The sequence below is a fragment of the Dendrobates tinctorius genome, unplaced genomic scaffold (assembly GCF_039654945.1).
Source record: "Dendrobates tinctorius isolate UK_male_01 unplaced genomic scaffold, ASM3965494v1 ptg000090l, whole genome shotgun sequence".
Taxonomy (NCBI): domain Eukaryota; kingdom Metazoa; phylum Chordata; class Amphibia; order Anura; family Dendrobatidae; genus Dendrobates; species Dendrobates tinctorius.
The window spans coordinates 3,803,430-3,830,095 of record NW_027361758.1 but is presented as its reverse complement, the minus strand read 5'-3'; positions in this window follow the sequence as shown (position 1 = coordinate 3,830,095).

Genomic DNA, 26,666 nt, shown 5'->3' with positions numbered 1-26,666 from the left:
TGTACTGTTGCATAAAAAAAACACTCCTCACCTTCTCCTCGTGCCTGCGCTGCTCCCGGCTCCTGTCTCCTGCTCTGCCTGATACACAGTGAGTGCGCAATGACATCATCACGCACCAGCTGTGTGTCAGAGGCAGAGCAGGGAATGATGGGAGAGGGAGCGTCAGCTGAAGCTCTCTCCTCCATCAGTTTGAACTGTACCGGCGGATGCTGGTATAGTTCAGTGCGGCGGGGCAAGTTGGAGCTGACATGGTGCCTCTCTGCCCCCCCGCCCAGCCTGCCCCACTGCTGGGACCCAATGCGGGCCCCCTCTGCTCATCAGGCTCCATACGCCAGTCAGGGCATTAATGCCCTGACTGGTGGCCCTGGGGCCTGGGCCCCTAAGCGCTCAGAGGCCCCATCGCAGCTGCGACCCCTGCGACTGCTGGTGTTACGTCACTAAATCCATCCACAGTGGAAATTTAGAATGGCACAGCAGCAGCCAGCCGTGGGCCATGCATGAGGTATCAGGGCCTGGCGCAACATTTAGAGCTTTGAATTTAAGTTTAAATTAAGACGAGGTGGGTGCCCTCACCCAGATCCCAAAAAATGGAGACATTACGGGTTTCGGAAAATTTCAACTTTTTTTTAACAAATTTTGGATTTTATTTTCATCACTTAAAATAGAACCAATACATGTTTGGTATCTAGGTACTCGTAATGACCTGGAGAATCATAAGGCAGGTCAGTTTTAACATTTAGTGAACATGGTAGAAAAAATAACACAATTGTGGAATTTCACTTTTGTGGCAATTTTACCGCACTTAGATTTTTTTTCCCCATTTTCCAGTACACGATATGGTAAAACCAATGGTGTCGTTCAAAAGTAAAACTCGTCCCGCATTTAACAAGCCCATCATATGGCCATTATTGACAGAAAAAAAAGCTATGGCTCTGGGAAGAAGGGGAGCAAAAAATGGAAATACCCCTGGTCTTTAAGGGGTTAAGATTGTCTGCAAGCATGTTTCGATACTTCAGCATGTGCGCGTCCCTTTCCAGGGGGGAAGCATCTGGCAAAATTTACTCTTGTACCATGGATCTAGCAGAGTGGCAACCCAGTAGTCAGCACTATTTCTCATCATAACAATACAGGCATCATATTGCACGTAGTAGTGCACCAAGAAGGCGCTCATATGCCGGGTGCTTCCATGAGGTACAACTCCATGGTATGTTGGTTGCGGGGTAACACTCAAGCTTGCTTCCTCTGTCCCCTCCCACCAACCATGGATAATAGAGAGGGGATCATTATCCTCTTCATCCACTGGGGCACATGCTCTTTCTGGCCCTCATCTACAAGGAGTACAGCTGTGCAGCTGCCAAATGTCAGGGGCAGATAGCGCTGCCACCCAGGAGGCAAGGACACCAGCTACAAGTATGTGCAGGATTCTTACCCACAACGGTGAGAGTCAGGAGTATGGCGCGGGTATGGCTAGACCAGCTCCAGGACCTGCGGGGAGGGCGGAGTGATAGTCAAGCGCCCGATGCCCTCAGGACCTGCGAGCACGTGACCGCGCATCAGAGAACTGGGCGGGACTCCAGCCGAGCCCCTGCAGCCCGAGAGTAATACTGGTATCAAAGCGGCTCAGAGAAGTAACAGTAGTCAGGCAAGCAATAAGGTCATCCACGGGGCGGGCGGCGAAATACAGGAGGGATATTCAAAGGAAGGTCAAGAACGTAGCCAAGGGTCATACACAGGACGGGCAGCGTGGTACAGAAGGGATGCTCAAAGGGGAAGTCAGAACGTAGCCACAGGTCATTTACAGAACGGGAAGAAAGGTACACAATCAGCAGACAAGAGATGTTAACCGTGACAGGACCGGGTCAAGCACCAAGCAGACAAACAACAATTGGCATGAAGCACAGACAAATCAGGGTCAGGCACACTCAGCTAAAAGTATAAACGACAGGGGACGGCTCTACCATGAGGCTATAAGAACCCTCCCTGGATTCACAGAGAGGCTTTCCATGTTAACTCTTACACCACCTAACCTGACATCTCAGTAAACCATGACAGTACCCCCCTTTCAACGGGGGGCCTCTGGACCCCCAGGCCTTTCAGGATATCGAGCATGGTATGCCCTAACGAGGCGATCGGCATGCACGAATCTGGCTGGTATCCAAGACCGGTTTTCAGGCCCATACCCCTTCCAATGCACCAGGTATTGCAAAGACCCGCGAACCCATCGCGAATGTACAATGTGTTGAACTTCAAATTCCATATGTCCATCAACCAATACCGGGGTTGGAGGGGAACCTGGTTCTTCTACCACTGAATCTAACGGTTTAAGCAAGGACCTATGGAAAACATCATGGAGTTTCAAAGATGAAGGGAGAAGTAAGCGATACACCACCGGGTTAATCACTTCGGTTATCTCATAAGGGCCAATGAATTTCGTCCCCAGTTTGGTGGAGGGTAACTTTAGGCTTATGTTTTGCATGGAAAGCCACACCTTATCTCCACACTGTAACCTCTGACCAGAGTCCCTCTTATTATCCGCAAAATATTTATATTTCCCTTGTGCTTTGGAAATATTCAAACGAACCTTTGACCACAGATCACTGATCCGGTTGACACAATCCTCAGCCCCTGGACAGTTAGAATCCAGACGTGAAAATTCACCGAAATGAGGGTTTAATCCATAATTAATAAAAAACGGTGACCTACCAGTGGATTGATTTATTCGATTGTTGAAGGCGAATTCCGCCAAAGGCAAAGCATCGCACCAGTCATCATGCAAAGTGGAAGTCAAACACCGGAGAATCTGTTCCAGCGACTGGTTCGTGTACTCTGTTAGTCCATTGCTTTCTGGGTGATAAGCTGATGAAAAAGAAAGAGATATCCCCAACTTCTTGCAAAAGGCCTGCCAAAACTTAGCTACAAATTGCGTCCCCCTATCGGATACAATGATCATAGGTACCCCATGAAGACGAACAACCTGAGAGAGGAAATGTCTAGAAAGGACTTCTGCTGATGGTAACTTAGCCATAGGTACGAAGTGTGCCAACTTGGAGAATCTGTCCACAATTACCCAACCCACAGTATTACCCCGGGATGGAGGGAGATTAGTAATGAAGTCCATTGTCAAATGAGTCCAAGGTCTTCTCGGGATTGGTAAAGGCACCAATTCCCCGGCCGGCCAGCAATGAGAGCTCTTGGAACGGGCACATATCCCACATGCTGCGACATATCTCTTATCCTCTGCAGACATTAATGACCACCAAAAAACTCTTTTACTGCTTCACATGTGGCTGTAATACCTGGATGAGCGCCCAATTTTGAATCATGGAATTCCCGCAGGAGATTGGTGCGCAAGTGTTGTGGAACAAACAATTTATGTGCAGGGTTGGACCTTGGAGCTAAAGATTGAGCCCCCACAATCTCTCGCTCCAATTCCGATGACAGCTCCACTATAACCACCCTGGGTTGAAGAATGGAGGACGGTGGGTCAGGGGCGGACAATGGCTCAAAACTGCGTGATAACGCATCTGCTTTCACATTTTTAGACCCTGGCCGAAAAGTAATAGAAAATTGAAACCTGGAAAAAGAAAGTGACCAACGGGCCTGCCTGGGAGTCAATCTTTTGACTGTTTTAATATACTCTAAATTTTTGTGATCAGTAATGACTGTGATAGGGTGAGCTGCCCCCTCCAAAAAATGCCTCTACTCTTCAAACGCCAACTTGATTGCAAGAAGCTCTCTGTTCCCAACGTCGTAGTTTATCTCTGCTAGCGAAATTTTTTTCAAAAAATAGGCACAAGGCCTAAGGTTAGACAGAGTAGCTGACCCCTGAGACAACACAGCCCCCACCCCTACCTCTGAAGCATCAACCTCCACTACAAATGGCAAGGATGGGTTCGGTTGAACCAATATTAGAGCAGACATAAATCAATTCTTTAGAACAAGAAAAGATTGTCTAGCTGGAGAGGACCAATTCCTAATATCAGCCCCTTTACACGTGAGATCAGTAAGAGGCTTGACTATCTGCGAAAAGCCTTTGATGAACCTGCGATAATAGTTCGCGAATCCCAAGAAGCGCTGGAGTCCTTTCAGGTCCTGAGGTTGGACCCACTCCACAATGACTTGCACCTTCTTGGGATCCATCCGAAACCCCTGTGGGGAGATTATGAGCCCTAAAAATGTTAACTCCTGGACAAAAAATGTACATTTTTCAAGCTTGACGAACAGTTGATTTTCTCTGAGTCTTTGAAGTACCGTTCTGACATGCAATAAATGAGAATCCTTGTCAGCAGAATATATTAGGATATCATCTAAGTAGACAACAAAGCGGCCAATGAGGTCCGCAAATACTACATTGATGAAGTTCTGGAAGAGTAGCTGGTGCATTAGTGAGACCAAACGGCATCACTAAATTTTCAAATAATCCCTCTGACGTGAGAAAAGTTGTCTTCCATTCGTCTCCTTCTCTGATTCTTATCAAGTTATAGGCCCCTCTAAGATCCAATTTAGAAAACCACTTAGCCCCAGAGAGCTAGTTACACAAATCTGGAATAAGGGGTAAGGGATATGTATTCCTGACGGTAATTTTGTTGAGTTCTCGAAAGTCGAGGCAGGGACGTAGGCCACCATCTTTCTTTTAAACAAAGAAAAATCCTGCTGCTACTGGGGAAACTGAAGGTTTTATGTGCCCTTTATGGAGACTTTCAGCGATGTATTCCTTCATAGTCAGACGCTCAGGGCCTGACAAATTGAATAGACGGGCTTTGGGCAATTTGGCCCCAGGAATCAGATCAATTGTGCAGTCAAATGGCCTATGCGGGGGTAATGCCTCGGCCTCGCTTTCCAAAAACACGTTCTCAAAGTCCTTAAGGTACTCCGGAATACCCTCCAGACTGACAGAAGACTCGTAGACCGATTTTGCGGGTGTCACACAAAAAACAGATTTATAGCAACAGTCCATACATTTAGAACCCCACTTGACAATTTCCCTTTTTTCCCAATCAATCACTGGGTTGTGCCATTGAAGCCACAGCATGCCCAATATCAGCCCCACGAGCAATTTGTCCATCACAAAACACTTAATTTCCTCTAGATGAGAGGAACCAATTTGCAGGGAAAAACTGTCAGAAACATAAAGAATCCCTGAACGGGTGAGGGGGAAGAGTCGATGGCCACAATTTTCAGTGGGGTCTCCAGCCTGACTGTCCCTATCTTGAGTTGGGAGATGATACAGGAGCTGACCAGATTGAGTGATGAACCGCAGTCCACCAACGCTGTAGAAACAAAATGATAATTGTCTACTACTAGTTCGACTTTAAGCAAGATTTTAGGGCATGAGGAAAAAAGTACCTGAAGGTCTGGGCAGCCTCCTCGATCACTACCCAGACCTAGTAGTTTCCCGTCGACTTGGAGGATGACGGACACGATGGGGAATCCCTCCTCCAATGTCCCGATTCTCCACAATAGAAACAGAGCTGCTTCTCTCGGCGGCGTTTTCTTTCTTTCTATTTAACTGAGTCGACACCAATTTCCATGGGCACAGTACTGGCATCAACCTCTTTACTGCCAGAAAATAAGGAGGTTTCCGAATGCATAACTCCTCTGACTCCTAGCCGGCGATCCATCCGCACGGCTTGTGTTATGGCCTCCTCCAGAGTATCAGGAGGTGGATGCAGGGCTAAGGCATCCTGAAGGCGTTCTGACAGGCCTCTACGGAACAGTCCCCGGAGAGCGGCATCATCACAGGAGACCTCTGCTGCCCACCGTCGGAACTCTGAGCAGAACCATTCCGCTGAGTGCCGACCCTGCTGTGCATTCATCACCATATCCTCAGCCATCCGAACCCTATCTGGTTCATCATAAATGCGATCCAGGGCCTCAAAAAATGCATCAACAGTCATTCGTTCCGGGGCCGTGGGAGCAAGAGAAAATGCCCAGGCTTATGGGGCACCCCAAAGTAGGGAGATAATCACCCCAACTCTCTGAAACTCTCCCCCGGAAGAATGGGGTCTCAGGGAGAAGAACAGTTTGCATCCTTCCCTGAAAGCCCTGTACTCCCTTTTGTCTCCAGAAAAGGAGTCCGGCAGGTTAACAGGAGACTCAGGGGACACAAGTGACACATCCTTACTCTCAGGACCGAGAGCCCCCGCAGAGGAGGCCCCCTGCACCGTGTCCACCAGCTGTTGCTGGGTATGGGCCATAGTGCGCTGTTCCACATTTAATTTTTGGAACATTTGAGTCAGATGTTTTACCTGGTCTGACAGTACCTGCATGGGATCCATGACACAAGCCTGTAATCACCAAACACACACACACTTTTCCCAGAGAGGGGAGAGGGAAAAAAAACCTGTAACGGTCGTTTATAATGTCAGGGGCAGATAGCGCTGCCACCCAGGAAGCAAGGACACCAGCTACAAGTATGTGCAGGATTCTTACCCACCACAGTGAGAGTCAGGAGTATGGCGCGGGTATGGCTAGACCAGCTCCAGGACCTGCAGGGAGGGTGGAGCGATAGTCAAGTGCCCGATTCCCGCAGGACCTGCGAGCAGGTGACCGCGCGTCAGAGAACTGGGCGGGACTCCAGCCGAGCTCCCGCAGCACCGAGAGTAATACTGGTATCAAAGCAGCTCAGAGAAATAACAGTAGTCAGGCAAGCAATAAGGTCATCCATGGGGCGGGCGGCGAAGTACAGGAGGGATATTCAAAGGAAGGTCAAGAACGTAGCCAAGGGTCATACATAGGACGGGCAGCGTGGTACAGAAGGGATGCTCAAAGGGGAAGGCAGAATGTAGCCACAGGTCATGCACAGAACGGGAAGAAAGGTACACAATCAGCAGACAAGAGACGTTAACCGTGACAGGACCGGGTCAAGCACCAAGCAGACATACAACGATTGGCATGAAGCACAGACAAAGCAGGGTCAGGCACACTCAGCTAAGAGTATAAATGACAGGGGACGGCTCTACCATGAGGCTATAAGAACCCTCCCTCGATTCACAGAGAGGCTTTCCATGTTAACTCTTACACCACCTAACCTGACGTCTCAGTAAACCATGACACCAAACAAAGGGAGTTGAGTAGCACATTCAGTAATAGATGTTGTCAGTTATCTTTGGATAGGACGAGTCGGTGTTTGTTCAGTAAAAATTTCAGTAACATTACTAACTAACCCACATACACATTAAGCACCAACCCTATTCCCCTTCCACCACGACCTCGCTTTTTCCCATTCGTGTTGGATGTACCCTTCCCCTCTTTTAACCAGCTGTTTCACAACCCTAAGCCTGAAAACTTTTGACCTGACTTCTGAGTTTGGGATCCCTCTGGTGGTTGCTGCGAGTAATGGAGCTGGTCGGATTGACAGAAGTCAATCACCTGAAGAGGATAATTGGAGGTCAGGTGTTACAGACTGGGAAGATTTAAGTCAGCAAGCTTCCCTCAGTTGTTGCTGGTGATTTGGTTTTCTTCCTGTGCATTTTGAAGTCCGCTTGCCCCCTGCATGGTCCTGCATCGTTCAGATAAGTTATTTGTTTGCTGGAATCTTTTTGGATTTGATCCAGTTTTTGCCTTTCTTTGCTTTCTGATTTTCTGTGTGGGTTCAGCATTGTTCCCTGCTGGGACCAGTACTGGACCCTGTTCCATATGCCACATCTGTTCAGTATTGCTAGTCCCCTGTTATATCAGTATCTTTTGTTTTTTTTTCCAGTTCACACCAGAATTCTGATCTAGTGGGGGAGAGGTCGTGTGGCCTCAGTATTTTTGCATAGCAGACGTGTTGGATTTTTCTTAGGGTTTTTTGCATGATTGCAGACAGTATCTTTCCTGTCCTGTTCTGTCTAGACAGTTTGGGCACCATCATTTGCTTACTCTATTTTCTGCCTGTGTTTGTGCCTCATCTTGTCTCACCGGCAATATATGTTTGGGGGCTATCTATTCCTTTGGGGTTCTACTCCGGGGCAGTTTAGCTTTCCGCTTTCTTGCTTTAGGCATAGGTGAACTCTTTGGCTGTGCCGAGGCGTCTAGGGCATCGTGCAGTAGGTACGTCCCACAGCTAATTCTAGTTGTGTTATTAGTTTTAGGCATCTGCAATCCGCTTAGTTACCAACCTTTCTGGTTTTCTGGTTGCCTATCTTATTCCCCGGCTATCCTCGATGACCTAATCATAACATAGGTCCACCTGTTATGAACAGGTCACCGAGGAGGATGGCAGGAATAGGCTAGGCCACCATGAAACCAGAAAGTTTGATCACAGCGAATTGCAGACCCCTAATCCTAACAACACAACTAACAGTAGCCGTGGAGCGTACCTACGATGCCCTAGACGCCTCGACACAGCCAGAGAACTAACTAGGCTTAAAGCAAGAAAGGTGAAATCTAAACTGCCCCGGAGTAGAACCTCAAAGAAATAGCTCCCAAACATATATTGTCGGTGAGACCAGATGAGGGACAAATACAGGCAGAAAATAGACTGAGCAAATGATGGAGCCCAAACTGTCTGATAGGATAAGAAAAGAAAGACACTGTCTGCAATCAGGCAAAAACCCTAAAAAATCCAACACGACTGATTTAAAAAAAAACACTGAGGTCTCACGAAATCTACCTCACTATATCAGCATTCTGGTGTAAACTAGCAGCAAAACAAAAGAGACTAATATAACAGGGGACTGAACAAACTGACACAAGCTGTAACATATGGAGTGGGGTCCAGCACAGCCCCAGCAGGGAGCACACTGAACCCACACAGCAAAGCAGAAAGAGGCAAAATCAGATCAGAAGCAAAGGATTAGCAAATGAACAACTTAACTGAACAATGCAGGATCAGGCAGGAGACAGCAGACCTCAAGTTGCACAGGAAGAACTAATCACCAGCAACAATTGAGGGAAGCCTGCTCACTTAAATACTCCCAATTAGTAACCACAGATTTCCAATCATCATCGTCAGGTGGCAGACCTCTGTCAATCCGGCCAGCTCCACTACCCACAGTAACCACCAGAGGGAGCCCCGACTCAGAGGTAAGAGAATTCACAACACCCACCCCAATATTAGCCCAAACGATTTTGATTAGGAAATGGGGACTTCTGCCTGCACCCCAATATTTGTCCTAGTGATTTTGATTAGGAAATGGGGCCTCCTGCCTGCATCCCAATATTAGCCCAAACGATATTGATTACAAAATGGGGCCTCCTGCCTGCACCCCAATATAAGCCCAAACGATTTTGATTAGGAAAAGGGGACTGGTGCCTGCACCCCAATTTTATCCCAAATGATTTTTATTAGGAAATGTGACCTCCTGAGTCAAGACTGCAACAAAGTATTAGCCCAAATGATTTTGATTAGGAAATGTAGACTCCTGCCTGCACAGCACTATTAGTACAAACTAGTTAGATGCTGGAAGGTTGATTTTACACAGGACAGGATCCTATCTAACTATATGACAATTTGCAGCAAAAGCAGTCTTTCTGCACTGTTACACTGATAAAATGGCGCCAGCATAACATGTCCGCTTTTTATATGGAGAGAGACATGTGACTTTGGCAGCAAATGACTGAAGCCCTTGTGTCCAGATGTTGTGGATGGTTTCTGCACCCTGATTGGCTGCCGTAATGTACAGTACATACATTAGTTACATAGCTACATAGTTACGTAGGTTGAATAAAGACCTAGGTCCATCAAGTTCAACCTTTCTCCACCAACTGTACATTTCGTCACTAATCTAACTATAACCCGCAATGTTATGTGTATCAAGGAAATCGTCCAGCCATTTTTTAAAAGCTGTTATTGTGTCTGCCATTACTACCGCCTGTGGTAGGGCATTCCACAGTCTGACTGCTCTAACTATAAAGAACTCTTTCCTGTTTAACTGTCTGAATCGTCTTTCTTCCATCCATAATGAAGCCCTCTAGTCTTCAGCACGGTCCTTGGAAGGAACAAGTCATGTGCAAATGTTTTGTACTGGCCACACATTTATACATGTAAATAAGATCCACTCTGAGGCGTCTTTTTTCTAAGGCCTCTTTCTCTCTCTCTCTCTCCTTTTCCAGGCTGCAATTCCTTTAAAATTCATTTTGCGGATCCGTCAAAAAAACGGACGGGTGGCATCCGTTGTCATCAGTACTAAAACGGATCCGCCATCCGTCCTTTTGGCGGACTTTGACTGATGCAAAAAACTGAAGTGTGAAAGAGGCCTAAGCTAAACAAAGCCAAACTTTTATACATCCTAAAATCTTGTTTGCTTAAGTGCTGCTGCTCAGCTTACTTGTAACCAGAATACCCAAGTCCTTCCCTTGCTCTTTAGTCACGAGTATACTCCCATTTAATGTATGTGGGGAGGAGGACTCCCAGACAGGGAAAGGACAGGTACCCAGGGGACCGCCATCAGGGTTCCTGAGGGAACGATACTGGGAGGGCAGTAAAGGGAAAGACTTGACTGAAGTTGTCAGGGAAACAGGGGGTGGGGCAAGCTTAAAAGGAGCAGGGGGTGTGCTGAAGTGGCAGTTGACAGAGAGCAGGACAACAGACAGGAAGCCGTGTGAGACAGAGAGGACCGAGGGAGCAGACGGTGTGTTGTGGAGAGACCGACAAGGGCCTGTGAAAGGAAAGCTGCGGACTCACCGACTAGTGACATGTGAGAGACTTGCACCGGCGGCCGCTCCCCGCATACGGTCCCATACAGCGACTCCCGCTGCTTCCCACCCTGTTGTGACAAGGCGGCTACCTCGGGCGACCGCTGCGACCACAGACCATTCCTTTACAGCGTTCAGGACACTGCCCCCTGCCTTCTTCCACAGCTGCGGCCCTGTCTTCACCGGCCACAAGGGGCGCGACCTCGCTACAGGCGGTAGTAGAGGCCCCCGCCCGGTTTGCTAAGGGACCCTGAGCAGAGGTTGGTGAACGGTTATATTTAGAGACCGCGTCATCACCGCTCCCCATCAGCACAGTTTCTTCAGGGCCTGTTGAGACCCACCGCCACAGTTTCTTCAGGGCCTGTTGCGCCCCACCGTCATCGTTTCTTCAGGGCCTGTTGCGCACCACTGGCATAGTTTCTTCAGGGCCTGTTGCGCCCCACCGTCATCGTTTCTTCAGGGCCTGTTGCGCCCCACCGTCATCGTTTCTTCAAGGGCCTGTCGAGCCCAGTTTTATCCCGGAGTATCGAGGCGTCAAGGCAGCCGCATCAGTGACCTCTACGCGGCCACGCCTGTGATCCTGACAGACCCCTGGAAGAATAAGTGTACTATAGGAGATAAGGACCCCCAGTTTGGTTATACGTGGCCTATAGCACCCGGGCCAACCGGGTTAGTCGCATTTACCAAAAGAAAGTGTTGTTAGAATTGTTGAGTCCCTGCGTGGACTGGTTATTGTTAACCCCTTTGGTTTGCTCAATATAGCCCCAGCGGCTACAGTTTATAAAAGTTATTTTCACAAACCACACCCAGTCTCGTGTCTCGTCACTGCATCCTGCGAACCTGCTAGAACACTACACTTACATGCAGCAATAGGATTACTCCGTCCTAGGTGCATTACTTTGCATTTATCTATATTAAATCTCATGTGCCAAGTGTTTGCCCATTCAGTCATCTTATTCAGATTGTTTTGCCATATTGTAGTGTCAAGGTCAGATTTTAATTTCCTGCATAGTTTGCTATTGACAGCAAAGACTGACACTTTACCCTCAATCCCATCCATAAGGTCATTAATAAAGAGGTTAAAAAGAATCGGTCCTAGCACAGATCCCTGTGGTACCCCACTGTTGACTTTATCCCATTTATGGAACGTACCATTTATGACAACTCTTTGTTTCTGGTCATTTAGCCAATTCCTTACCCATCTACATATAGTTTCCCCCCAGTCCTTGCTTAAGTACAGGGTGGACCATGTATATGGATACCTCTAAATAAAATGGGAATGGTTGGTGATATCAACTCCCTGTTTTTGGCACATTAGTATATGAGAGGGAGAAAACTTTTCAAGATGGGTGGTGACCATGGCGGCCATTTTGAAGTTGGCCATTTTGGATCCAACTTTATTTTTTCCAATGGGAAGAGGGTCATGTAACATCAAAATTATTGAGAATTTCATAAGAAAAACAATGGTGTGCTTGATTTTAATGTAACTTTATTCTTTCATGAGTTATTTACAAGTTCCTTTGTTTACATTCATCGACATGTCGCAGAGGTTAACACGTGAGTAGTGGATAGAAATTGTGTTGACGTCTGGTGAACGCAGTACCTGGGTCATTGCAGCAGATTTCAATGCAAGACACCCTATGCAAGAAAACTCACCATTCCCATTTTTATTTAGGTGTATCCATATAAATGGCCCACCCAAAAAAGTTTGCCTCATCACTGAACATAATGTTCTGTGTAAACTGAGGGTCCTGTTCTAATTTTTGTTTTGCCCATTCTGCAAGTTCAGCTCGCCGATCTGGCATCAGTCGATCGTCCCTTCAGCGGATATTAGGTAATCACAAATGGCACCCTTACAAAATCCAGCTGCTGCAGCGTCTCAACGATGATGACTCAGATCAGCAAGCTGAATTTGCAGAATGGGCAAATAAAAATTGGAACAGGACCCTCCGTTTACACAGAACATTATGTTCAGTGATGAGGCAAACTTTTTTGGGTGGGCCATTTATATGGATACACCTTGTTACTTGGAGCCTGTTTTGCCCTTGTCCAAGATGGAGTCTGGTACTTCGCCCTGTCCTGGAACTTCCTACCTGTCTTGCCATTTAAGTCCGGGTCGGGAGATCCTCCTTGCCTGAGTATTTTGTTTCTGTTGGCTCCTGAGCTTCTGCCTGTTTCTTCTGAACTCCTTGCTGCTGCTACTCGTTACTCAGTGCTCTACTTCTCCACGTTCTGCTGCCTTCCACACCAGAAGTCCAGACAATAAGTAATCTTAGGCTACTTTCACACTAGCGTCGTGCACTGCACGTCGCAATGCGTCATTTTGGAGAAAAAACGCATCCTGCAAAGTTGCCCGCAGGATGGGTTTTTTCTCCATAGACTAACATTAGCGACGCATTGCGACGTTTGGGCACACGTCGCATCCGTCGTGCGACGGATGCGCCGTGTTTTGGCGGCCGCGACGCACAAAAAAAGTTACATGTAACTTTTTTTGTGCGTTGTCTCCGCCATTTTCGACCGCGCATGCGCAGCCGAAACTCCGCCCCCTCCTCCCTGGACATTACAATGGGGCAGCGGATGCGATGAAAAACTGCATCCGCTGCCCCCGTTGTGCGGCGCTTCCACACTATGCGTCGGTGCGCTGCAACGTCGCATAGCGACGTGCAGTGCACGACGCTAGTGTGAAAGTAGCCTTAGTCAGGATCAAGGCGCAGCACAGAACTGCTCCTTGATCCTGACTAAGATTACTTATTGTCTGGACTTCTGGTGTGGAGCTACCCGCCACTGGAACTGCTGTGGTCAGTAAGAAATTCTGACACCATTATTTCTTCCTGGACTGTGTCTGTTGGGCAGCGGTGCTGGACTTGCACAGGACTTTTCAGCCCAAAAGGTACATCTAGAAACCTTCTCCTGCTAACGCGCCACCTGGGTATTACTGGACTCCCACGTTTAAGTGCTGTGTGCAGTCTCACTCATATTACTGCTGGACTTCCATGTTTAAGTGCCGTGTGCACTCCTGCGTCATATTACTGCTGGACTAGTTCATATTAGCGGTCGCGCCCTGCTATTCAGTTTGTTGAACATTTCTATATTGTGCTGTGCACTTCGTTACAATTGCAGGAAGATCTCTGTTAGTTTTGTTTCCACTTCTTTCTTGGTCTCAAATTCGTTTTATCCCACGCAATCAGATTACATAGTACCCACATAATTGTTACACTCATATTTAAGTCACATGCTGTCCATTTCCTTGTGATCCTCCTTGAGATGGTCCTATTTCTTCATTGGAGTCCAGCTGTGTTTAATTAAACTGATAGGACTTGATTTGTAAAGACACAACCTGTCTATTTAAGACCTCACAGATCACAGTGCATATCAGACCAAATGAGAATCATGAGGTCAAAGGAACTGGCCAAGGAGCTCAGAGACAGAATTGTGGCAAGGCACATTACTGGCCAAAGTTACAAAAGAATTTCTGCAGTACTCAAGGTTCCTAAGAGCACAGCGCCCTCCATAATCCTGAAATGGAAGAAGTTTGGGACCACCAGAAGTCTGCCTAGACCTAGCCATCCAGCCAAACTGATCAATAGTGGGAGAAGAGCCTTGGTTACCTAACTGTATAATATTCATGAGATGTATGCACAGAATGCTTAACCCCTACCTGACCTTATACTTATCCATACGTCCTTGTTGGGAAGGACTTCCCGACCTTGGACGTATGGATACTTCATGGTGATTTTGCATGTACAGGAGCTGTCGCCGCTGGGTGTTCAGCGGATCTGACAGCTGACACCCGACTCTCACTGCCAGGAGCGGTGCCTCCACCGCTCCCAGCAGTTTATCCCCCTAAATGCTGTGATAGTGGACTGCACCCTTAGATTTATTAACTGAGGTGAAGTTTGGAAAATAGGGTCACTATTATAGAGGTTTTGCTGCTCTGGCACATCAGGGGCTCTTCCAGTGGTCATGTCACCCACAAATCATAACAGTAAAATCTGCACTAAATTATGGCACTCCTTCCCTTCTGAGTTTTGCACTGTGCCTCAAAAGTAGTTCCCAATTACATTTAGGGTATTTGCGTACTCAGGAGCATAGTTGCCAACCATCCGTAAATTTACGGACTGTCCGTACAACCCTAGTGTTTTTTTCTACTGTCTGTAGTGTCCGGCAGGAAAAAGCACCGTCTGCAAATTCCCCCCCCCGAAGTTTGTACTGCACATGTACTAAAAAAGCTGCCATGCGCAGTACAACCAGAACCCTGAGCAATTCCCCAATTAGCTGACAATCAAGGTAGTAGGCCGCAGGCTGTTTCCACTAATAGGTTGTTTATCGTGAAACTAACAGTGAGTGTATGGTGTATATACTCCTCAAATTCCAACACATGGAATATATATATATATATATATTGTAAGGTTCCACTATGTGAGTGGACGGGACTACTCACTTTGCAGGTCTTTGAGGTAAACACTGGCACGCTCAGGGTTAAAATGAAGCCATTCAGTTTATTACTAAGACAGTTCCATCAGCCATTTCACTGTCTATTAAACATCCAGCTTTAACACATGAATACAGTCTCTCACTGACCCCGGTCAGTATAATACGGACACCTGTCCGTTACCTGCTGGTGTCAGCCACACAGGTTCCCGGGTCCCTCTTGTCCTCAGAGGTATCCGTAACATGGAACAAAATACAGTCTTTTCCTGAAACATACTTCTCGCTGACCCCGCTCAGTATAACACATGGTTGTCAAGACCGTTACCTGTTGGATCGCCACACAGGTTCTCGGATTCCTCTTTTCCTCAGAGACATCCGATAAATGTCCATTCACACACAGAATCTTTCTGACCCCGGTCAGTATCACACGGTTTTCAAGACCGTTACCTGTTAGCCACGCAGGTTCCCGGATCCCTCTTACCACAGAGGCATCCTGTACACATTTCTCTCTGACCCCGGTCAGTATCACACGGTTTTCAAGACCGTCCATTCCTTTTGGCTTGGACTCGCCGGCACGGCTTCACCAGGCTATGCGACGTCCGAGCCTGGAACATGGGAGCTCTGTCTGGGCTGACAGACTCCAACACACTCCCTCACATGTGCAACACACCTGCCTTAGATAGCTGTAACCACGCCCAGTTACCTATCACATGGCTAGTCACATGATCATGACCTCATCACAGGTCCTGCAGATTCACAGCCACACACATATATCTTCAGCCAAAATGGGGTACAGTGAGCCCCCTCACCTCACCACATTGTGTGGTACATGGGTAGCCAGACCCTCCCAACTCTCATAGTTACCCATAGCCCGGACCCAAATGTGAACAGCAACACTTAAAAATCTACGTACACTTAAGAAAAACACTCCGGGCTACATCACAGGGAGCTACCATCCCTGTGACACATACCTTCCATTGTCCACTTGACCACCAGTCACACCACAATATAAATATACATATACCCACAATACAGTCACTGCGAACTCGACAACGACACCAGATTCCAGGAGGTAGTGATTAAGACACTAATCTTTGGAAGTCAGGAAGGAGCAGGCCCCAGTACTTCTGGAACTGAAGGTGCTCATACAGGGGCCACATTTACCGGTGAGGTCCTTCAAACTAAAAAGAAAGGGAGTTCAGAAAAGAGATGCCGAGTGTGTTATAGAAGGGGGATAAGAAAGGACAGCACTTATTAATGCCCTGACAAACCTGACCTGTGTATGTAGAATGCTTCAAACTGTATCACACATCCATGGACTACTAAATTCATTTCTGACTTACACAACACACGCATGCCAACCTGATGCACACTACACAACTCACTTATGCCAACCTGACATACACTACACAACTCACGTATGCCAACCTGATACACGCTACACTACTCACATATGCCAACCTGACGTACACTACACAACTCACTTATGCTAACCTGATTCACTCTACACAACTCATGTATGCCACTTCATTATAAAATTCACACATCCAGAAATGCTAGATCAATTCCAATATAGGGTCAATTTTGGGAGGTTTCCACTGTTTAGGCTTTCCAAATGCAACTTGATACCCACAGGAATGGGTTCTGAGCTGATTTGTATGACCTGGAATGTAAGAGGCATAAAAACCCCTCGAAAGAAAATTAAGGTGTTCTCACAAATTAGACAATACCGTCCTCACATTGTAGCTCTGGTAGAGACGCACCTGACCAGAGATACGGTTCGGTGGGTACAGAAAGCGTGGGTGCAATAGTTTATTCTTGCTTTTCACACCAGCTACTCAAGGGGAGTTTCACTGTTAATTCATAAAGATGTTCGGTGGGAGATCAGGGAGGCCCGAAAAGACCACGAGGGACCATTTGTATTCGTACATGCGCTGCTTAACTCACAGAAATATGTCATTCTTTGTATTTATAATCCCCCTCCGGCCAATATATCAATTATTCAGAAGGCATTGAGTTTTGCTTTAAATTACCCAGACGCATGTCATCTGTATGGGAGACTTTAATTTGGTCTTGAATAGCCATCTTGATAAATTGAGATTAGGTGATGGAATACAGGGTGGGGTCCCCCCATCGGACACATCCCAACTGTCACAATTCATGGCGGGTAGTGAGTGGCTAGATCTATGGAGAGTGCGCCATCCAGAGAAGAGGGAGTACACTTGCCATTCCTCCACTAAACGCTCCCTGTCTCGCATAGACTACATTTTTGGGTCCACCAGTCTGGCAGTGTGGGTGGACGATATTAAACATGGAAGTAGGGGGATTTCGGATCATAGTCAAGTTATTCTTATGCTTAAATATGGGCCATTGACTAATAGGATGGCGTGGAAGCTGAACCCTTTTTGTCTGAAGTTGATAACATCCCCAGATAGAACGATAGATCAGTTACGTTGCTTCGTCTCGTCCCACCCCGAACCCCGAGATATTACCGTATTTTGGGATGCTCTTAAAGCTTATTTACGGGGTTGTCTATCCTCTACGATTTCTCACATTAAGTGGGTGACATCAGAGGAGGATGGCGAGATGGAGCGACGTCTGAAAGACTCGGAGGCAGCCTATATATCGGATCAAACTAACAGTAATAGGGTAGAATGGCTAACCGCTCAAAGGTTATGTGCTCAATACACTGACACCAAGACGAAACTTAAATTATTTTTTGCCCGGCAGTCTTATTTTGAAATGGGGAATCAGGCAAGCAGATTTCTGGCCTACTTAGTACGACAGCATAATGCAACTAACACAATTCTACAGATTCGTGAGTCGGGTGGTACTTTGGTTTCCTCAACTGAGGAGATACTAAAATGCTTTTCTGATTATTATGGCTCATTGTACAATTCTAAGACTGATGTGGATGGCCCGGAGTGTCTAAATTATTTGTCAGATATAGAGTTTCCTGCGCTGAGTCCTTCCCAACAGGCCTTTATGGATGCTGAGTTTACTCTGGAGGAGGTAGAGGACGCCATAAAAGACATGGCTTCCGGAAAGGCCCCTGGGCCGGATGGATTTCCTGTGGAGTTATATAGGAAATATCAGGATATACTGGCGCCCCTTTTGTTGACAGTGTTTCGTGGGATTTTGGAGGGGGGATGCATGCCAGAGTCCTTTTATGAGGCCAATACAATAGTTCTTAAAAAGGAGGGGTAGGACCCTTCAGATTGTGGATCTTACAGGCCTATATCACTAGTAAATGTGGATTATAACATTTTTACAAAAATTTTGGCCAAAAGAGTAAATTCAGTTATATTAGATCTTGTACACCCTGATCAGACGGGTTTTATGCCCGGGAAGAGCACCTCCATAAATATCAGACGTGTCCAGTCAGTGGTCCAATACAGCTCTCTGGTACCAGATAATGAATGGGCACTGGCATCGCTGGATGCGGCTAAGGCCTTTGACTCGCTTGAATGGCCTTTTCTCCATGCATGTTTGCAGAGGTATGGATTTGGTGATAGATTCCAAAAATGGGTTAGTGTTTTGTACATGAAGCCCAAGGCCCGGGTCATCGTAAATAACTCCATATCTGAATCATTTTCACTGTATAGAGGAACTCGTCAGGGGTGTCCCCTTTCCCCGGCCCTCTTTGCTCTAGCTATTGAGGCGCTGGCAATTCGTATAAGATCTTCCCCTAATATTGCTGGTATAGGAATAGCAGGTCAGACGGATACCATAGGCCTATACGCTGACGATATGGTGATATTTATGGACAAAGCGGGGGAAACCCTAACAAGAGTGATCACTACCATAGATAAATTCAGTAAATACTCTGGCCTATACATAAACTGGGAGAAGTCTACTTTGATGCCTCTTTCCCATGCTCCAATACCACAACTTGAGACTCTCTCCTTACTGCCCATTGTAACCAATTTTAAATATTTGGGTGTTCATATCTCTCAGGGTAGTAAATTTGATCTGCAACTCAATATACAACCATTGCTGGAGACCGTCAAAGGTAAATTTGCGATTTGGGGTAAACTTCCACTGTCTGTAGCAGGACGTATTAATCTAATTAAAATGATATTACTCCCTAAGCTTAGCTACTTTCTTCAACATAGTGCGGTGGTGGTACCCAAATCCTTTTTTGCTAATCTGAATTCCCAAACCACATCCTTTATTTGGGGGAAAGCCAGGCCTAAACTTAAACTAACCACTCTACAGAGGCCCAAGAGGGAGGAGGGGCAGCGTTACCCGATTTCTTTTTATATTATTTAGCTGGACAGGCCAAGGCCATAAGTACATGGATGCCTGGAGGTCATCTCCCGAACTCTGAGAGTCATCTACTTCATGCTACAGGGATTAGTTGCCCACTGGGTTTTTTGGAAATGAGGAAAATAAATGTCCCGAAACTGCTACCTCTGCTTCGTCTGGCATGATCGATATGGAGACAGATTAAAGGGGTGGTTAGATTTGGGGTTGTTGTAGCTGAAATGCCCCTATGGAATAATGACTACCTCCCGGTGCTACGTGAACATTCATCCGCTGAGTTCTGGGTTCAGTATAGTGTCTCTACGATAGGTGATCTATATGATCATGGAACATTGGTATCCTTTGAGCAATTACAAGTTAATCGCAGTGTCCCGAGATCCCAGTTTTTCCGTTACTTACAGCTAAGATCAGGTTTTCAATCGCACATGAGATGTATGGGTTTAGATAATGCCATTTCGTCTCTACCCCTGATAGGGATTCTCAAATCACAGGGCCCTCAAGGCCTCATCTCCTCTCTATATACATATATGTTGTCAGTGGGGACAGAATGTGCCATCGATTCCGTTAAGAAGAAATGGAAGAGGCTCATCCCAGATACACAGGGTGAGGAGTGGGAAGAAATCCTGGGTGTCTCCGTCTGCCAACAACAGGATGATACAATTGTATATTATTAATCAATCATATTTGACTCCAATTCAACTCTTTAAGATGGGCCGATACCATCAATAGATGTCACTCAATAGATGCAGACTTTATTCATATGATCTGGTGTTGTCCTGTTGTTGCGCTATACTGGAGGGGGGTGACCTCATTATTAACATCTCTGGTACAAACCCCTGTTCCCCTTGAGCCACTGATCTGTCTGTTTGGAGTGTATGATGAGGAAGCATGGGGTCATTATGTTGGGATTTGTTTACGGGAAACGCTGTTCATGGCACGGAAGATACTAGCATTACGGTGGATGGGGAGTTCACCTCCTTCTCTTGGGTCTTGGATCACTCTGGTAAATTCGATTATCCCATATGAACGTACACTATATCAGAATAGGGGAAGATTTGGGAGAGGTGGAACACCTCTCACATCACTTTGCAGAGCGGAGATGTCGTACAGTAAATTACTCATTATATAGATGTAGGCTGCGGAATAGTTTATGTTTTGGTAGAAGTAGGTAGGGTTTAGAAGCTAGGCAGGTTTTATTACTGGTATAATACCATGACACAATACTACTGTGATTCAATTGATATAATGTTTGCTTTATTTACACACAATTGATGCCCATATTATGCTTCATGTTTTCATGTTATCTGAGCATATATATATTTTGTATCAAGCTTAACATCTTGTACTAAATGTGTGTATTATATAACTGCTTATGGTTTAACCCCCTCACCCCCAAGGGTGGTTTGCACGTTAATGACCGGGCCAATTTTTACAATTCTGACCACTGTACCTTTATGAGGTCATAACTCTGGAACGCTTCCATGGATCCCGGTGATTCTGACATTGTTTTCTCGTGACATATTGTACTTCATGTTAGTGGTAAAATTTCATTCAAATAACTTGCGTTTATTTGTGAGAAAAACGGAAATTTGGCGAAAATTTTGAAAATTTCGCAATTTTCCAACTTTGAATTTTTATGCCCTTAAATCACAGAGATACGGCACACAAAAAACTTGATAACTAACATTTCCCACATGTTTACTTTACATCAGCACAATTTTGGAACCAAAATTTTTTTTTGTTAGGAAGTTATAAGGGTTAAAAGTTGACCAGCGATTTCTCATTTTTACAACACCATTTTATTTTTAGGACCACATCACATTTGAAGCCACTTTGAGGGGTCTATATGATACAAAATACCCAAAAGTGACACCATTCTAAAAACTGCACCCCTTAAAGTGCTCAAAACCACATTCAAGAAGTTTATTAACCCTTTAGGTGCGTCACAGGAATTTTTTTGAATATTTAAAAAAAAATGAACATCTAACTTTTTTTCATAAAAAAAATACTTCAGGTTCAATTTTTTTTATTTTACCAAGGGTAACAGGAGAAATTGGACTGCAAAAGTTATTGTGCAATTTGTCCTGAGTACGCAGATACCTGATATGTGGGGGGGAACCACTGTTTCGGTGCATGGCAGAGCTCAGAATGGAAGGAGCGCCGTTTGACTTTTTCTATGCAAAATTGGCTGGAATTCAGATTGGACGCCATGTCACGTTTGGAGAGTCCCTGATGTACCTAAACAGTGGAAACCCCCTACAAGTGACCCCATTTTGGAAACTAGACCCCCCAAGGAACTTATCTAGATATGTGGTGAGAACTTTGAACCCACAAGGGCTTTACAGAAGTTTATAACGTACAGCGGTACAATTAAAAAATCATATTTTTTCCACAAAAATGATCTTTTCACCCCAATTTTTATTTTCCCAAGGGTAACAGGACCCTAAAAGTTATTGTGCAATTTGTCCTGAGTACGCTGATACCCCACATGTGGGGGTAAACCACTATTTGGGCGCATGGCAGAGCTCGGAAGGGAAGCAGCGCCATTTGACGTTTTTGGCTGGAATTGAGATCGGACACCATGTCGCGTTTGGAAAACCCCTGATGTACCAAAACAGTGGAAACCCCCCACAAATGACACCATTTTGGAAACTAGACCCCCTAAGGAACTTATCTAGATGTGTGGTGAGAACTTTGAACCCCCATGGGCTTCACAGAAGTTTATAACATAAAGCCATACAATTAAAAAATCATATTTTTTCCACAAAAATGATCTTTTCACCCTCAATTCTTATTTTTCCAAGGGTAACAGGACCCTAAAAGTTATTGTGCAATTTGTCCTGAGTACGCTGATACCCCACATGTGGGGGTAAACCACTATTTGGGCGCATGGCAGAGCTCGGAAGGGAAGCAGCGCCATTTGACGTTTTTGGCTGGAATTGAGATCGGACACCATGTCGCGTTTGGAAAACCCCTGATGTACCAAAACAGTGGAAACCCCCCACAAATGACACCATTTTGGAAACTAGACCCCCTAAGGAACTTATCTAGATGTGTGGTGAGAACTTTGAACCCCCAGGGGCTTCACAGAAGTTTATAACATAAAGCCATACAATTAAAAAATCATATTTTTTCCACAAAAATGATCTTTTCACCCTCAATTCTTATTTTTCCAAGGGTAACAGGACCCTAAAAGTTAGTGTGCAATTTGTCCTGAGTACGCTGATACCCCACATGTGGGGGTAAACCACTATTTGGGCGCATGGCAGAGCTCGGAAGGGAAGCAGCGCCATTTGACGTTTTTGGCTGGAATTGAGATCGGACACCATGTCGCGTTTGGAAAACCCCTGATGTACCAAAACAGTGGAAACCCCCCACAAGTGACCCCATTTTGGAAACTAGACCCCCCAAGGAACTTATCTAGATATGTGGTGAGAACTTTGAACCCACAAGGGCTTTACAGAAGTTTATAACGTACAGCGGTACAATTAAAAAATCATATTTTTTCCACAAAAATGATCTTTTCACCCCAATTTTTATTTTCCCAAGGGTAACAGGACCCTAAAAGTTATTGTGCAATTTGTCCTGAGTACGCTGATACCCCACATGTGGGGGTAAACCACTATTTGGGCGCATGGCAGAGCTCGGAAGGGAAGCAGCGCCATTTGACGTTTTTGGCTGGAATTGAGATCGGACACCATGTCGCGTTTGGAAATCTCCTGATGTACCAAAACAGTGGAAACCCCCCACAAATGACACCATTTTGGAAACTAGACCCCCTAAGGAACTTATCTAGATGTGTGGTGAGAACTTTGAACCCCCATGGGCTTCACAGAAGTTTATAACGCCCGGGCGTGAAAATAAAAAATTCGTATTTTTTCCACAAACATGATCTTTTAGTCACCATTTTTTTATTTTCCCAAGGGTACCAGGAGAAATTGGACCCCAAAAGTTGTTGTCCAATTTGTCCTGAGTATGCTGATACCCCATATGTGGGAGAAAACTACTGTATGGGCACACGTCGGGGCTCGGAAGGGAAGTATTGACGTTTTGGAATGCAGACTTTGATGGAATGGTCTGCGGGTGTCATGTTGCCTTTGGAGAGCCCCTAATGTACCTAAACAGTGGAAACCCCCCACAAATGACACCATTTTGTAAACTAGACCCCCCAAGGAACTTATCTAGATGTGTGGTGAGCACTTTGAACCCCCCAGTGCTTCACAGAAGTTTATAACGCCCGGGCGTGAAAATAAAAAATTCGTATTTTTTCCACAAACATGATCTTTTAGTCACCATTTTTTTATTTTCCCAAGGGTACCAGGAGAAATTGGACCCCAAAAGTTGTTGTCCAATTTGTCCTGAGTATGCTGATACCCCATATGTGGGAGAAAACTACTGTATGGGCACACGTCGGGGCTCGGAAGGGAAGTAGTGACGTTTTGGAATGCAGACTTTGATGGAATGGTCTGCGGGTGTCATGTTGCCTTTGGAGAGCCCCTAATGTACCTAAACAGTGGAAATCCCCCACAAATGACCCCATTTTGAAAACTAGACCCACTAAGGAACTTATCTAGATGTGAGGTGAGCACTTTGAACCCCCAAGAGCTTCACAGAAGTTTATAATGCCAGGGCATGAAAATAAAAAAATCGTATTTTTTCCAGAAACATGATCAATTAGTCCCCAATTTTTTCATTTTCCCAAGGGTAACAGGAGAAATTGGACCCCCAAAAGTTGTTGTCCAATTTGGCCTGAGTACGCTGACACCCCATATGTGGGAGAAAACTACTGTATGGACACACGTCGGGGCTCGGAAGGGAAGCAGTGACGTTTTGGAATGCAGACTTTGATGGAATGGTCTGCGGGTGTCATGTGCGTTTGGAGAGCCCCTGTTGTACCTAAACTATTGAAACTCCCCACAAGTGACCCCATTTTGGACACTAGACCCCCCACGGAACTTATCTAGATGTGTGGTGAGCACTTTGAACCCCCAAGTGCTTCACAGAAGTTTATAACACTCGGACGTGAAAATAAAAAAATCATATTTTTTTTCCACAAAAATGATATTTTTGCCCCAATTTTTTATTTTCCTAAGGGTAACAGGAGAAATTGGACCCAAAAATTGTTTTGCAATTTGTTCTGAGTAGGTTGATACCCTACATGTGGGGCAAAACACTGTTTGGGTGCATGGCAGAGCTTGGAAGGGAAGGAGCAACATTTGACTTTTTCAACTCAGAATTGGCTGGAATTGAGATCAGACGCCATGTTGCATTTGGAGAGCCCCTGATGTGCCCAAACAGTGGAAACCCCCCAATTATAACTCCAACCCTAACCCCAACACACACCTAACCCTAATCTGAGCCCTAACCCTAGCCCTAACCCTAGCCCTAACCCTAGCCCTAGCCCTAGCCCTAACCCTAACCCTAACCCTAGCCCTAACCCTAGCCCTAACCCTAACCCTAACCCTAGCCCTAACCCTAACCCTAACGGGAAAATGGAGATAAATACTTTTTTTTTAATTTTATTATTTTTCCCTAACTAAGGGGGTGATGACGGGGGATTTGATTTACTATTTATGGCGGTTTTTATATTTGGCAGCTGTCGCACGCTAAAAGACGCTTTTTATTGTAAAAATAGTTTTTGCATCACCACATATTGAGAGCTATAATTTTTCCGTATTTTGACCCACCGAGTCATGTGAGGTCTTATTTTTTGCGGGACGAGTTGACGTTTTTATTGGTACCATTTTCGGGCACGTGACATTTTTTGATCGCTTTTTATTCCTATTTTTGGGACACAGAATGAACAAAAACCAGCGTTTCATGAATTTCTTTTGGGGGGGTGCGTTTACACCGTTCCGCGTGCGGTAAAATTGATAAAGCGGTTTTATTCTTCGGGTCACTACGGTTACAGCGATACCTCATTTATGTCATTTTTTATGTTTTTGTCGGTTTTATGCAATGAAAACTATTTTATATAAAAAATAATTATTTTTGCATCGCTTTATTTTGCGAGCTATAACTTTTTTATTTTTTCGCTGATGATGCTGTGTTGCAGCTCGTTTTTTGCAGGACAAGATGACGTTTTCAGCGGTACCATGGATATTTATATGCGTCTTTTTGATCGCGCGTTATTACACTTTTTGTTTGGCAGTATGATAATAAATCATTATTTTTTGCTTCGTTTTTTATTTTTATTTTTTAAGGGGTTCGCTAAAGTGGTTAACTAATGGGACAGTTTTATAGGGCGGGTCATTACGGACGCGGTGATACCTAATATGTGTACTTTTATTGTTTTTTTTTTTATTATTTCCAAAAAATGGATTTATTGGGGGAATATTTTTTTTTTTTTCTAATTTATTTGGAGATTTTTTTTTAAATTATTTTAACACTTTTTTTTATTTTTTTTTTTTTACTTTATTAAATAGTCCCAGGTGGGACATCACTGTCCTGTGACAGATCGCTGATCTGTCACATCACAGATCACTGTGACAGATCAGCGATCTGACACAGGCACTGCAGAAGGCTTCCTCATGCCTGCGCTTTGCAGGCACTGAGGAAGCCAGCTTCCTCAGGCCCCCGTCGCCATCTTGGATTCGGGGGCCTGGAGGAAAGGAGCCCCCCGCAGCAGCGCTGCACATTGCGCTGCTGTGGGGGGCTCAGGGAAGCACGGAGGGAGCCCCCTCCCTGCCCATGCTTCCCTTTAACCCCCGGTACACCGCGATCATGTTTGATCGCGGTGTGCAAGGGGTTAACGTGTCGGGGGCGGTCCATGACCGCCCCTGACACATAGTGCCGGGTGTCAGCTGTGATAATCAGCTGACACCCGGCCGCGATCAGCGGCGCTCACCACGTGGGCGCCGCTGATCGCGCTAGACGTACTATCCCGTCCATGGGCATAGGGGCCCGGGTCCCATGGACGGGATAGTACGTCTCATGTCAGGAAGGGGTTAATATACGAATTTAAAAAAAAACCATGATACCCACAGACCATTTTATCAAAGTCTGCATTCCAAAAGTCACTCCTTCCTTTCTGAGACCTGTCGTGCGCCCTAACAGATGTTTTCCCCCACATATGGGGTATGAGCGCACTCAAGAGAAATTGCACAACATATTTTGGGGTCAATTTTCTCTTATTACCCTTGTGCAAATAAAAATATGGAGCTAAAATAACATTTTTGTGGAAAAAATGTGATTTTTTAAATAAACGTCTCGTTACAAATTTCTGTGAAGCATCTGAGGATGCAAGGTGCTCACCACACATCTAGATAAGTTCCTTGAGGAATCTAGTTTCCAAAATGGGGAAATTTGTGTGGGATTTATAGTATTTAGGCACATCGGGGGCTCTCAAA